Source organism: Hemitrygon akajei, chromosome 6 (genome assembly GCF_048418815.1).
Source record: "Hemitrygon akajei chromosome 6, sHemAka1.3, whole genome shotgun sequence".
In the NCBI taxonomy this organism is placed as follows: domain Eukaryota; kingdom Metazoa; phylum Chordata; class Chondrichthyes; order Myliobatiformes; family Dasyatidae; genus Hemitrygon; species Hemitrygon akajei.
Genome location: NC_133129.1, coordinates 10,893,328 through 10,907,219, shown reverse-complemented (window position 1 = coordinate 10,907,219; position 13,892 = coordinate 10,893,328). Strand labels below are relative to the sequence as shown.

The 13,892-nt window shown below is 43.4% G+C and overlaps 1 long non-coding RNA gene across 1 annotated transcript in view; it reads left to right on the top strand.

Moving 5' to 3' along the window:
* Window positions 1–1,812, top strand: part of LOC140728857 (uncharacterized) — a 3,800-nt gene extending 1,988 nt beyond the window's left edge. Inside the window, exon 2 of the long non-coding RNA XR_012099196.1 lies at window positions 1,296–1,812. This is a non-coding gene — a long non-coding RNA (uncharacterized lncRNA). The remainder of the gene's footprint in view (window positions 1–1,295) is intronic.
* Window positions 1,813–13,892: the final 12,080 nt, after the last annotated feature.

The following is a 13,892-nucleotide window of genomic DNA, read 5'->3' as shown; positions in this document are numbered from 1 at the left end:
TAGGGCCCTGAATGGTGGCCTGTGCCTTCCTTTGGATTAGTTTGATGCCCTGAAGCTACAAAATATCAGCATTTGTGTGCGTTACTCTGGCTGTCTGATTCCTTCATTTCTCTGTACAATAAATAATTCCAAAGGCTCTGCTCTTATTTTCTCTCGGTATTCCGCAAGAGTAGGTTTAAAGCTGCTGAGCTGGGACCTGTGTGCAGAGCAGATCCCCCACAGCCTTTGCCTAATTTGGACAGCGGCCACTGCAATAACCGTGAACACACGAGGCTGGAAATCCAGAGCAATGCACACAAAACGCTGGAGGAACTCAGCAGGTCAGGCAGCATCTACAGAACGCTGCAATGATCAGCCCAGCCTGAGAAGCTGCTTGCTGGTGCCACCGAAGAAGGGAAAACAAGTCCTGTCACCGACTTGATAATTCACGGGCGGGAACCACGGATCAGCCCATGAGTGAGATTGAAAAGCTGGTAGTCTTTGGCAACGGAGCAGGAGCCCTTCCACAGCCCTGCCTGTACTGAAAAATGTTTGGGCATTTACATTGTAAATATGTGATGATATTTACATAGTCATGCACATTTTATTCCATATCATACTTTAACTTCCAAGCTTATTTTTATATAATTCTTTATTCTTTCATTGTTGAAGTTTGTTACTTTTTGTTGCATGTTATGTCTTGACCAACTCATGACAGCAAATCCCCAGTATAGTGGATTCCAGTTAATTGGGCCATCAGTTAATTATGGTATCAGTTAATAGGAGTATCAGTTAATTGGAGTATCAGTTAATTAGGGTATCAGTTAATAGGGGTATCAGTTAATTGGAGTATCAGTTAATTTGGGTATCAGTTAATAGGGGTATCAGTTAATTGGAGTATCAGTTAATTTGGGTATCAGTTAATAGGGGTATCAGTTAATTGGAGTATCAGTTAATTTGGGTATCAGTTAATAGGGGTATCAGTTAATTGGAGTATCAGTTAATTTGGGTGGCCACTATTTGGGACAACTCCTAAGGAACAAAATCAAATCAAGAAAAATCAAGAAAAACAGTCACCTTTGTTTATTTGGGATACTATGCCATTTAATTGGTACAGAAGACTGTTGCTGAATAGTTTCTGACTGGTGTCAGTGATGTGCACTTGTGTACCATTAGACATCACACTGCATAAGAGTGAACAGTTTTTAAATAGCATCAGTTCCAGTTGATTGTGTCCAAATAGCAATGATTTTCGTTGCTGGTAGTTGGTGAGAAACTTCAGAACTGCTTTGCTCACTGTGATTTCATGTGTTCAGGCTTGGAGATGCCAGCTACGGCCAGGTGTGAAAATAAGATGATTTCAGTACTTCAACAAGTTAGGACCAATGAAGAATTTGAAGGTATTGACAATCGCCTTGAATGTTACAATGAAAATGAAGATTTGGAGGTTACGATCATCGAAGGCATTGGCTTCAATATTATCTTCAGTATCTTCAATAGGTGTCCGCACTGATGTTGTTCATTTGCAATTCAAAAAATATGGCAGTGTACACTGGATAAAGTCCTCTGTCAATAGCTATTAGGAACTAATACATAGTGTTATAGTATTGTGATAGTATTGATAGTGTTCGAATTTGTTCCATATTTCATTTAAGTGCATAATTTGATACTCAGTTAAACAGCAGTATATCTTTTTTATATCTTTATAACTATTTCCACAAAACTTCAGCTAATTGGGGCAGCCACTTCATTGGGCCGAATGTGTCCTAATTAATCGGAAAGCACTGTATATGTACATGGATGTGGTGAATAAAGCTGATCTTTGATCCTTGATCCAAAGTGTTTCATTCAAAACATAAACCAGCGATGTCTCTCTCCCTGATGCTCTAAACACGTTTTGAGGCATGCACGTCAGCCATGATGGCTCCCCTCCTCCCTGGTGGGTAACCACTGTCCGTGACAGCAACAGATGTGAGTAGGCCTCTGCAGAGACTCAACTCTAGTAAGATGGCCAGACAACATCTCAGGTCAATTACTCAGGGAGCGTACACACCAGCTCACTGATGTCTTCTCAGACAGCTTCAAAATTTCACTCATTCAGGCTGCTGTCCTCACTTGCTTCAAATCAACCACCTGCACCAAAGAACTCCGCTAGAAAATAACCACTTCCTCAATGTTAACAAGACAAAGGAGATGGTTATCGACTTCAGAAGAACTTGCATTGACACAGCTGTGGAAACCGTGAGCAGTTTTAAACTCCTGGGAGTGCAGATTTTACACCATCAGGAAAGCTCACCAACACATCTATTTTCTGAGGAGGTTGAAGGAGCTGGACTACGCACATCCATTTCTTCAGACGTGTTGTAGAGAGCATCCTAATATGTTGCATCATCGCATGGTACGGACACTGAACTGCAGCCAGCGGGAAGGCTTTCCGAGGGGTTGCTAAAACTGCCCATTACATCACTGGCACTAGCCTACCCACTATCAAGGACATTTATACAGAAAGGTGCTGGAATAGGGCCAGTATCATCATGAAGGATCCCACCCACCCTGCTGATGGACTGTTTGTCTCACTCCCATCGGGGAGGTGGGTATGTAGCATCCACACTGGACAACCAGCCTCAAAAACCGTTACTTTCCCCAAGCAGTAAGGCTGATCAACACCTCCACCCACTACCCCACCCCTGTAAACCCCACCCACCACTACTTTATCATTTCCTGTCAGAGTCACTTTAGTACAGATACTCCTGTGCCTTGTGTCACGTTATAGTTTTACAATCCATCTATGGATATAAGTTATCTTATGTATTTATATTTATTTAGCTTTTTTATTATTGTGTTCTTTATTTTACTGTGGTTTTTTTTGTTCTGCACCAGATCTAGAGTACCAATCATTTTGTTCTCCTTTACACTTGTATACCGGAAACTACGTTAAAGAATTCTGAATCTTGAATCTTACGTCATTTAGGCCGGGTAGTGCACTGTGACTGCTTGTTCTGGTTGTACAGGTTCTGAGATATACAAGATATACATTTGACATTTGTTTCTTCTTTTAGTGACTTCAGAGAGTTCGCTACTTCCACATGGAGTGGTGAGTTTACCCATCTTCCAGATACAGGCGTTATGATCAGTGACCAGGAATTGGGTAGAACAGACAGGCAGCAGCTCTACGACTGTGTCACCTCATGTCTGTGGTGACTCAGGTGTTCTTTTTAATATCAAAATAAACATTATTCATAACAAAAATAAGTCCAAAGTTCAAGGTAAACTTTATTATCGGAGTACATTCTGTATATGTCACCATACACAACTCTGAGATTCATTTTCTTGTGGGCATAAATCTATAGAGTAATAACTATAACAGAACCGATGAAAGACTGCCCAGCTAGCATGTTCAACCAGAGTGCAGAAGACAACAAATTGTGCAAATACACAAAGAAGAAACAATAATATAAATGAATAAACAATAAATATCGAGAATGTGAGATGAAGAGTCCTTGAAAGTGAATCCACAGTGTGTAGGCTCAGTTCAGAGGCAGGGTGAGTGAAATTGAGTGAAGTTATCCCCTTTGGTTCAAAAACCTGATGGCTGAGGGGTAGTAACTCTTCATGAAGCTGTGGTGTGAGTCCTGAGGCTCCTGTACCTTCTTCCTGAAGGCTGCAGTGAGAACAGAGCATGGCCTGGGTGGCTGGGAGATCTCTGATGATAGATGATGCTTTCCTGCAACAACGCTCCGTGTAGATGTGCTCAATGTGGGGAGGGCTTTTTCCCATGGACTGTGTTGAATCCACTACTTTTTTTAGAATATTTACAAAAATAAACTGTGCAATGCTTTTTCATTCTTATATTCACAGTCAAACCTTTCAGTAATGCTCTATTACATTCCTTAAAACCAATTGGACTATTGTCACTCATGTGGCCCCCTGGTGTTCTTCAGTGGGTTCCTCACCCAAACCCGGCCCCTCCCTCTCCAGCAGCAGAAGAACTCTACACCGTGGTCCTTCCCCACTGAGCCCTTGCGGTGGCTGCACCAAGCTTCAGCGAGACGTTCAGCACGTCCTCCTGCAGACTGGAACGTGCAGTCCAAAGTTCAAAATAAATTTATTTCCAAAATACACATACGTCACCACATACTACCCTAAGGTTCATTTTCTTGCAAGCAACGACAGTAGATGCCAAGAAACACAATAGAATCAGTGAAAAACTGCACACAAAGGCGGTTAACAACCAAAAGAAGACAAACTGCAATACAAAAAAGACAATAGACAATAGACAATAGGTGCAGAAGTGGACCATTCGGCCCTTCAAGCCTGCACCGCCATTCTGAGATTATGGCTGATCATCTACTATCAATACCCAGTTCCTGCCTTGTCCCCATATCCCTTGATTCCTCTATCCATAAGATACCTATCTAGCTCCTTCTTGAAAGCATCCAGAGAATTGGCCTCCACTGCCTTCCGAGGCAGTGCATTCCACACCCCCACAACTCTCTGGGAGAAGAAGTTTTTCCTTAACTCTGTCCTAAATGACCTACCCCTTATTCTCAAACCATGCCCTCTGGTACTGGACTCTCCCAGCATCTGGAACATATTTTCTGCCTCTATCTTGTCCAATCCCTTAATAATCTTATATGTTGCAATCAGATCCCCTCTCAATCTCCTTAATTCCAGCGTGTACAAGCCCAGTCTCTCTAACCTCTCTGCGTAAGACAGTCTGGACATCCCAGGAATTAACCTTGTGAATCTACGCTGCACTTCCTCTACAGCCAGGATGTCCTTCCTTAACTCTGGAGACCAAAACTGTACACAATACTCCAGGGGTGGTCTCACCAGGGCTCTGTACAAATGCAAGAGTATTTCCTTGCTCTTGTACTCAATTCCCTTTGTAATAAAGGCCAACATTCCATTAGCCTTCTTCACTGCCTGCTGCACTTGCTCATTCACCTTCAGTGACTGCTGAACAAGGACTCCTAGATCTCTTTGTATTTCTCCCTTACCTAACTCTACACCGTTCAGATAATAATCTGCCTTCCTGTTCTTACTCCCAAAGTGGATAACCTCACACTTATTCACATTAAACGTCATCTGCCAAGTATCTGCCCACTCACCCAGCCTATCCAAGTCACCCTGAATTCTCCTAACATCCTCATCACATGTCACACTGCCACCCAGCTTAGTATCATCAGCAAACTTGCTGATGTTATTCTCAATGCCTTCATCTAAATCGTTGATGTAAATCATAAACAGCTGTGGTCCCAATACCGAGCCCTGTGGCACCCCAGTAGTCACCACCTGCCATTCCGAGAAACACCCATTCACCATTACCCTTTGCTTTCTATCTGCCAACCAGTTTTCTATCCATGTCAATATCTTCCCCCCAATGCCATGAGCTCTGATTTTACCCACCAATCTCCTATGTGGGACCTTATCAAATGCCTTCTGAAAATCGAGGTACACTACATCCACTGGATCTCCCCCATCTAACTTCCTGGTTACATCCTTGAAAAACTCAAATTTGCCCTTGGTAAATCCATGCTGGCTCGGCCCAATCCTATCACTGCTATCTAGATATGCCACTATTTCAACTTTAATAATGGACTCTAGCATCTTCCCCACTACTGATGTTAGGCTGACAGGATGATAGTTCTCTGTTTTCTCCCTCCCTCCTTTCTTAAAAAGTGAGATAACATTAGCCATTCTCCAATCCTCAGGAACTGATCCTGAATCTAAGGCACATTGGAAAATGATTACCAATGCATCCGCAATTTCCAGGGCCACCTCCTTTAGTACCCTAGGATTCAGACCATCTGGACCTGGGGATTTATTAGCCTTCAGTCCCATCAGTCTACTCATCACCGTTTCCTTCCTAATGTCAATCTGTTTCATTTCCTCTGTTACCCTTTGTCCTTGGCCCATCCATACATCTGGGAGATTGCTTGTGTCTTCCTTAGTGAAAACAGATCTAAAGTACTCATTAAATTCTTCTGCCATTTCTCTGTTTCCCATAACTTTTAAGAACTTTTAAGAACTTTTTAAAAGCTATTATTAATGCTTTTTGAGATAGTGATTTAGATGCATATCATATTTTTTACTGAGTTAAGTATTGTATGTAATTAGTTTTGCTACAACAAGTGTATGGGACATTGGAAAAAAAAGTTGAATTTCCCCATGGGGATGAATAAAGTATCTATCTATCTATCTATCATAACAATTTCACCCAATTCATTCTTCAAGGGCCCAACATTGTTCCTAACTATCTTCTTTCTCTTCACATACCTAAAAAAGCTTTCGCTATCTTCCTTTATATTCCTGGCTAGCTTGCGTTCGTACCTCATTTTTTCTCCCCGTATTGCCTTTTTAGTTAAGTTCTGTTGTTCCTTAAAAATTTCCCAATCATCTGTCCTCTCACTCACCTTAGCTCTGTCATACTTCCTTTTTTTTAATGCTATGCAATCTCTGACTTCCTTTGTCAACTACTGTGGCCCCTTTCCCCCCTTTGAATCCTTCCTTCTCCGGGGGATGAACTGATTTTGCACCTTGTACATTATTCCCAAGAATACCTGCCATTGCTGTTCCACTGTCTTTTCTGCTAGGATATCCGTCCAGTTAACTTTGGCCAGCTCCTCCCTCATGGCTCCATAGTCTCCCCTGTTCAACTGCAACACTGACACCTCCAAGCTGCCCTTATCCTTCTCAACTTGCAGATAAAAACTTATCATATTATGGTCACTACCTCCTAATGGCTCCTTTACTTCAAGATCGCTTATCAAATCCTGTTCATTACACAACACTAAATCCAGAATAGCCTTGTCCCTGGTCGGCTCTCGTACAAGCTGTTCCAAGAATGCATCCTGTAGGCACTCTACAAACTCCCTATCCTGTGGTCCAGCACCAACCTGATTCTCCCAGTTCACCTGCATGTTAAAATCCCCCATAACTACTGCGACATTACCTTTGCCACATGCCAATGTTAACTCCCTATTCAACTTGCACCCAATATCCATGCTACTGTTTGGTGGCCTGTAGACAACACCCATTTGGGTCCTTTTGCCTTTACTGTTCCTCTGTTCTATCCACACAGACTCTACTTCTCCTGATCCTATGTCCCCCCTTGCAAAGGACTGAATCTCATTCCTCACCAACAGGGCCATCACACCCCCTCTGCCCACATTTCTGTCCCTACGATAGCATGTATACCCTTGTACATTCATTTCCCAGGTCTGATCTCCCTGCAGCCATGTCTCCGTTATCCCAACAACATCATAGTTACCCATTCGCACCTGAGCTTCAAGCTCATCCGCCTTATTTCTGACACTTCGTGCATTCAGATATAGAATTTTTAGCCCATTTCTCCTCTCTCTGTTTAAATCGCTGCCTATTGTGCTTAACCCAGCTCCCCGAACTCCCATCAGGCTATACGCCCCTTGAATTTTGTTGTCCTTCCTAAATTTACTTATTCTTTCTGCACATTTAACTCCATGTTCCATCAGACCATCCCTCTGTACATGTGTCCTCCTTATCACTTGTTCCACCTCACCTTTCTCTACTACACACTTAATATTCCGGAACCGTGTAGTCCCCACCTGTCCTTTATTCTTCCTCTCGCTATCCTCTCTCACATTCTGGATCCCCGCCCCCTGCAAATTTAGTTTAAACCCCCCCCCCCCCGAGAAGCACTAGTAAACTTTCCTGCAAGAATCTTAGTACCGCTCCAGTTCAGGTGTAAACCGTCCCGTCGGAACAGATCCCACCTTCCCTGGAACAAAGCCCAATTATCTACAAACCTGAAGCCCTCCCATGTTCTCGATACTAATAAGTTAATATCGAGAACATGAATTGTAAAGTGAGTCCAATGTGTTGTGAAATCAGTTCAGTATTGAGGTGAGTGAAGTTATCCACACTGGCTCAGGAGCCTGATGGTTGAGTTCTAATGACTGCATTTCTCAGCATGAGTCAGCAGCATTTCTCCACAGTCATCTCCTCGAGTGCTGAGTCATCCCTGAACCAGGTTCTCCTCTGTTCCCTCTGCCAATCTTGACAGTTTACTCATTCCTTGCTCCTGTGTATATCTAAACTATTCCACTTTTTATTTCTTCCATTAACACTTTGGCCTAATGACTGAATCACTGATTGAGAAAGTTAAATCTTTGTGGAGGCAACAGGCATGTTGGAGGAAGAAAGAATCCTGTGGCTAATAAAAGCCCATATTGTTGTTTTAAAAATAACATTAAACTTTTTGGCAGAAGTCCAGAACCTTGTTCATACTTTCACAGAAGATTATAGCTCCTACAATGTGGTAGTGAAGTGGTTAGTGCAATGCTATTACAACTCGGGGATTCGGAGTTCAAAGTTCAATCCCGGCGCCGTGTCTAAAGAGTTTGCATCTTCTCCCTGTGATTGTATGGGTTTCCTCTGGGTGCTCTGGTTTCCTCCCACATCCAACTGGTTGGTAGGTAATTGGTCATTATGAATTGTCCAGTGATTAGACCAGGGTTAAATCGGGGGATTGTTAAACACGGCTTGAAGGGCCTATTTTGCGGTGTATCTCTGAATAAGTAAAGTAGACAAATAAGTGTGACTCTTAGCCCATCTCGTCCACGTTGAACTGTTATTCTGTCTAGTCTGATCAACCTGCACCCAGACCATATCCCCCTTCACCCCTCCCATCACGAACCTACCCCCTTTTTGTTTCAAAGGAGCGGACGTCTGAATCTGAGGCACGGAATCTGATTAGGGTTGAATTCTGATATTTGCATAATAATGGGACCAGGCATTTGCTTTTAAAAATCAGCAAGCAAAAACAATCGCTCTATTATTTGGTGGATTTACGACCCCCTGGCACAGTGGCGTACAGAGCAGAGCCACTGCATCACGTCTCCCGTTACCCTAGGAGCAACCAGTGTGGCGACTGGATGCTCTACATGTGGCTACCAGGACTTCCTCTGGCTGCTCTGGTCTCCCCCCACATCCCCAAAGTCATGGGTTTGGTAGCTTCACTGGCCACTGTAGGTTGTGCCTAATGCGTAGGTGAGTGGTAGAATCTGGGGAGAGAGTGGCTGAGGTAGGTTGGGGGAGGGGAGCTTATTTATTTATTTTATTTTATTTCAGTAACAGGACCTTCTGGCCCAATGAACCCATAAGGCCCAATTACACCCGTGTGACCAATTAGCCTATTAACCCATATGTCTTTGGAATGTGGGAAGAAGCTGGAGCATTGGGGGGAACCCAATGTGGTCACAGGGAGAACATGCAGACTCCTTACAGACAGTGGCACAGTTCTTAGAGCTGATGACGTAAAGCTCTGCACTAACTGCTATGCTACAGTTCTGCCTTATACCATGATGAAGGGTCTCGGCTCAAAATGTCAGTGAACAACGTGACCAAGGGTGATATCCTCCAGACTGTTCAAGAAACTCCTTCCTTCACTTCTTTTACATCTTCTTTTTCTTTCAATTGTGGTTCTGCCTGTGATCGACATGTTGGTGGTGCATTATCGGGCCGGTTGAAAAACCTGGCGCTTTGCTTTCGCCAACAGTGTTCTGTGAGGCTTTGAGCGGCCTCGAGGCCAACCACCCCGAAGATGGGGTGTGAGCCCATGATTGACTCTGCTTTTCACCGATCTCACCAAGGAAGATGGAAATCATCGAGACAAGTGTGGAAGGCGAGTGGGTGTGAGCACCGTCTACCAGCCTCTTGCTGGCTGCTGCCAGAGGAAGGTTCCTGTTGAGGATGAAGCCGGAGTCACGATGTGTTTCTGCTTTCCGCTTCCTCCTCTTTTTGTTGCTATTTTGTATGATTTTGAACTGGGTTGGGCTGCAGATAATGGACACTGAGCTCAACAGAATATGTCTGGACTCTTTCAGTTTTGTGTTTTATATTCTGTGTTTTACAAATTAATTCTTCTCGGGCTCTCAGCCGAGTATAGGTATTGTTTTTAACTGACGTCATCAAAATGTCGGTTAAAATTGATACCGGTACCCAGCTGGAAGCCCGAGAAGACTTTATTCATTATAAAGCACTAGATCCCTATTTCTGTGTTTTTCGCTCATTTTTTGGTTGCCAGTTGCGTATATATTTTTTTTAGCGCAAGGAGGGGGCGATGTCTTTTTCGCTTTGAACATGTTCCAGGGTTTTCTTGGTTTCGCGACTGTCAATGGGAAGACAAATCTCAGGGTTGTATACTGCATACACACTTTGATAATAAATATACTTTGAATCCTTTTGAATCCGTAGACACTACCTGACCTGCTGAGTTCCCCCAGCACTTTGTGTGTGTAACACCCTGGAAATGGTTTCACTGCTAACGTAATGGTCTTTCTGTAGAAGCAGTGTTTGGGTTACGTTTAGAGATAACGAGGGCTTTGGAATGTGAGCCATCCAATGAAGGGAGTGTGTTTTCGTGCTGTGTGCCTGACACCGGGGTGAGTTGGGTCTTTCGTTTGGAGGGCGATGAAGTGAGAAGAGGTCGTAGGACACGATCCGGAGCGGGGCCATGATTCATTGAAGCCCGGAGAGATTGAAGGAGGACCGGCGAAGCGGAAACTGTGAGCTCCAACTTGTGCACGTTAGTCTGTTTCATTAAAATCTGCCTTTTTCTTTACTAATCCATTAGTCATATTAAGAACTATAAAGCTAAATCTTTTAATTGTATGTGGTTTACTGTCTGTTATTTCGTGGTATTTATTTGTAACAAGTCATGCAGCAGCCACACAAACAGGGGCTTTTGGGGTGGGTTCGCCCCTCAATCTCACACGCGGGGCCAGAGATTTTCTTCCCTAGACTTACGCAGCTAACGGAACTGGAGTGTTTCATGTGTATGGTTCAAAATTTTCACAATATGGAGCATGGTTTGTTTCTATAATCATGAAAGAATGAATGGTAATTTTGAAAACGCCATGTCACATGACCAGGAACTAAGGGTGTGTCAGCAGTCACCATGGTGAATGTAACCTGGAGCATGTTGTTCTGGTTAGCAGAGTTTTGGATAACCTCAGGCTTAAGGAACAAAGAGGAAGGCTGGTCCAGCAATCAACTGTGCCAAGTAATGACGGTACTGTACGAGCGAAGGCTTTGGTGTAAGGTGAAAGAGGAAGAGTCGGAGTCTGGTAGTAGCAGAGGGTAGAAACAAGTGGCCTTAGTAGTGAGGGCTAAAACTCAAGATGGGTTTCTACAGGGGGTTGCAAATTAGATGGCCCATGGAAATATGGAGTTGACAGTAAAGGTAAATTTTTTTAAAAAAGAGTTATGTATGTACTTCCCTGTAAACATTCTGACATGTCAGTACGTGGCCTCCTCTCCTGCCACGATGAGGCCACTCTCAGATTGTTGGAGCAACACCTCATTTTCCACCTAGATAGCTTCTGACCTGATGACATGAACATCAATTTCTCCAACTTCTGGTAATTTATCCCCTCCTTCTTCCCTCTTCTTTAATTCCCCACTCTGTCCCTCCCTTTCACCTCTTCTCTACTCTCCACTCACACTTGCCTATCACCTTCCCCTCCTCCCCCTCCACCAAGTGCCCCTTTTCCTTTCCTTTTTTCCAATTCTCCCCAGATATCAGATTCCTTCTTCTTCAGCCCTTTATCTTTTTCACCTATCACCTCCCAGCTTTACTTCATCCCTCTCCTCCACCCACCTGGCTTCACCTATCACCTTCCATAGATGCTACCTGACCTGTTGAGTTCCTCCAACATTTTGTATGTGTTGCTCTGGATTTCCAGCATCTGCAGAATCTCTTGTGTTCATGTACCTCCTTCGTGTTGGGTGAAGAAGAGGACCGTGTCCCACCATTCAGTAGTTGAAAAGATGGATCATCAGTTGGCAGTCAACAAAGATGATGCCAGGACTCATGGGATTGAGTTCCAGGGAATGCTTGAACATGCTGGTCCTTTACTCCTTGGAGCTTATAAAACAATCAAATAGTTCCCTAGTATGATATGATAGACTCTCGACCTTGTTATGATCTTGCAATTTATTGCTTAACTACACTGCACTTTCTCTATAGTTGTTACACTGTATTCTGCATTGTTATTGCTTTACCTTGTTCCGCTTCGGTGATCGGATCCATATACACGGTATGCAAGACAAGCTTTTCACAGTATCTCAGTACTTGTGACAGTAATAAACCAATTCAAATTCCAGTCTTATAGAGGTATTGTATATAACATCAGGAATGTAAATAGGGTAAGCAGGTCTTTTATTCAGGCTTGGGCAATTGAGAACTAGAGGACCTTGCTTTAAGGTTTGAGGTAAAAAGTTTAATAGGAACTTAAGGGACAACTTTATCAGCTGGTGATAGAACACAGCTGGACTGCATTGCGGCTGCACTAGCACGAGATGAGGAACTGCTGCATGCTTGTTCTTGCAGAAACGTGGCTGTAGGACAACATCTCATACTATCATCCCATGGCACTCAGAGACTTTGGCTATATATATACTTTTAGTGACTATTGTAACTCTATGTGTTGTGTGGTGTGCGTGAAAGAATCTGTTGTGTTTTGTACCTTGGTCCCAGAAGAATGCTGTTTTGTTTGGCTGTATCCATGTATATGGTTCAATGTCAATTAACCTTGAACTTGAAATTGAATATATGGAACCAGATGCCAAAGGAAGTGGTTGAGATAGGTACATTAGTTACATTTAAGAAGCATGCAGACAGGTGTACAGAGTTAGAGGGATAAGGGTCAAGTGCGGTGAAATGGAATTAACTTGAGTATGCATCTTGGTTGGCTTGGAAACGTATGGGCCAAAGGGCAACATATGACCCTATGGCTCTAAAAATGACCTCTCCATTTCTATCCTTGAATTCTTCTCATTTCTACCATCAGGGAGGAGCTACAGGAGCCTGAAGACCTACACCCACTGGTTTAGGAACAGCTTCTTCTCTTCCGTCAGATTTCTAAACAGTTCACAAACTCGTGAATCCTCGCTCTTTTTGCACCACTTATAGTTTAAAATACAGATATCATTGTAACCCATAGCAATTTCTATTCAAGTTAAAGTTCAAGATTCAAGCTTCAAGACTGTTTAATGTCATTTATAGAACACGAGTGTAAAGGAGAACAAAATACTTGTTACTCCAGATCCGAAGTAGCACAAAAAACACAGAAGATAAAGGACACAATAATATTAGAAAATCACAGTAAAATATAAATACATAAAATAGCTTATATACATAGATTCATTCTGTATCCAAAAAGTGATGCTAGGAACAGCAGTGTCTGTACATAAGGTGACTGACTGGAAGTGATAAAGTAGTGGTGGTTGGGGGTGTGGAGGGGAGGGGTAGTGGGTGGAGGTGTTGATCAGCCTCACTGCTTGGGGTAAGTAACTGTTTTTGAGTCTGGTGGTCCTGGCATGGATGCTACGTAGCCTCCTCCCTGATGGGAGTGAGACAAGCAGACCATGAGAAGGGTGGGTGGGAGCTAGTTCAAGTTTACAGTCTTCTGACTGTACCTAAATAAAATAGAACCGAATGAAGCTACTGACCAGAGTGCACCCACACTACATATATCACACACAGCACAAAAAACAAACTATCACCACAAATAAGTTAATAAAAATATAATTCAAAATCAATGTGAAGTGCACAGAGAAGCTTATGTGTAGCTGTAGATGAAGGCAATCCAGCGTCTCTCCTGCTGGGTCAGCTGTAGATGAAGGCGATCCAGCGTCTCTCCCGCTGGGTCAGCTGTAGGTGAAGGCAATCCCGCGTCTCTCCCGCTGGGTCAGCTGTAGATGAAGTCAATCCAGCGTCTCTCCCGCTGGGTCAGCTGTGGATGAAGGCAATCCAGCGTCTCTCCCGCTGGGTCAGCTGTAGATGAAGGCGATCCAGCGTCTCTCCCGCTGGGTCAGCTGTAGATGAAGTCGATCCAGCGTCTGTCCCGCTGGGTCAGCTGTAGATGAAG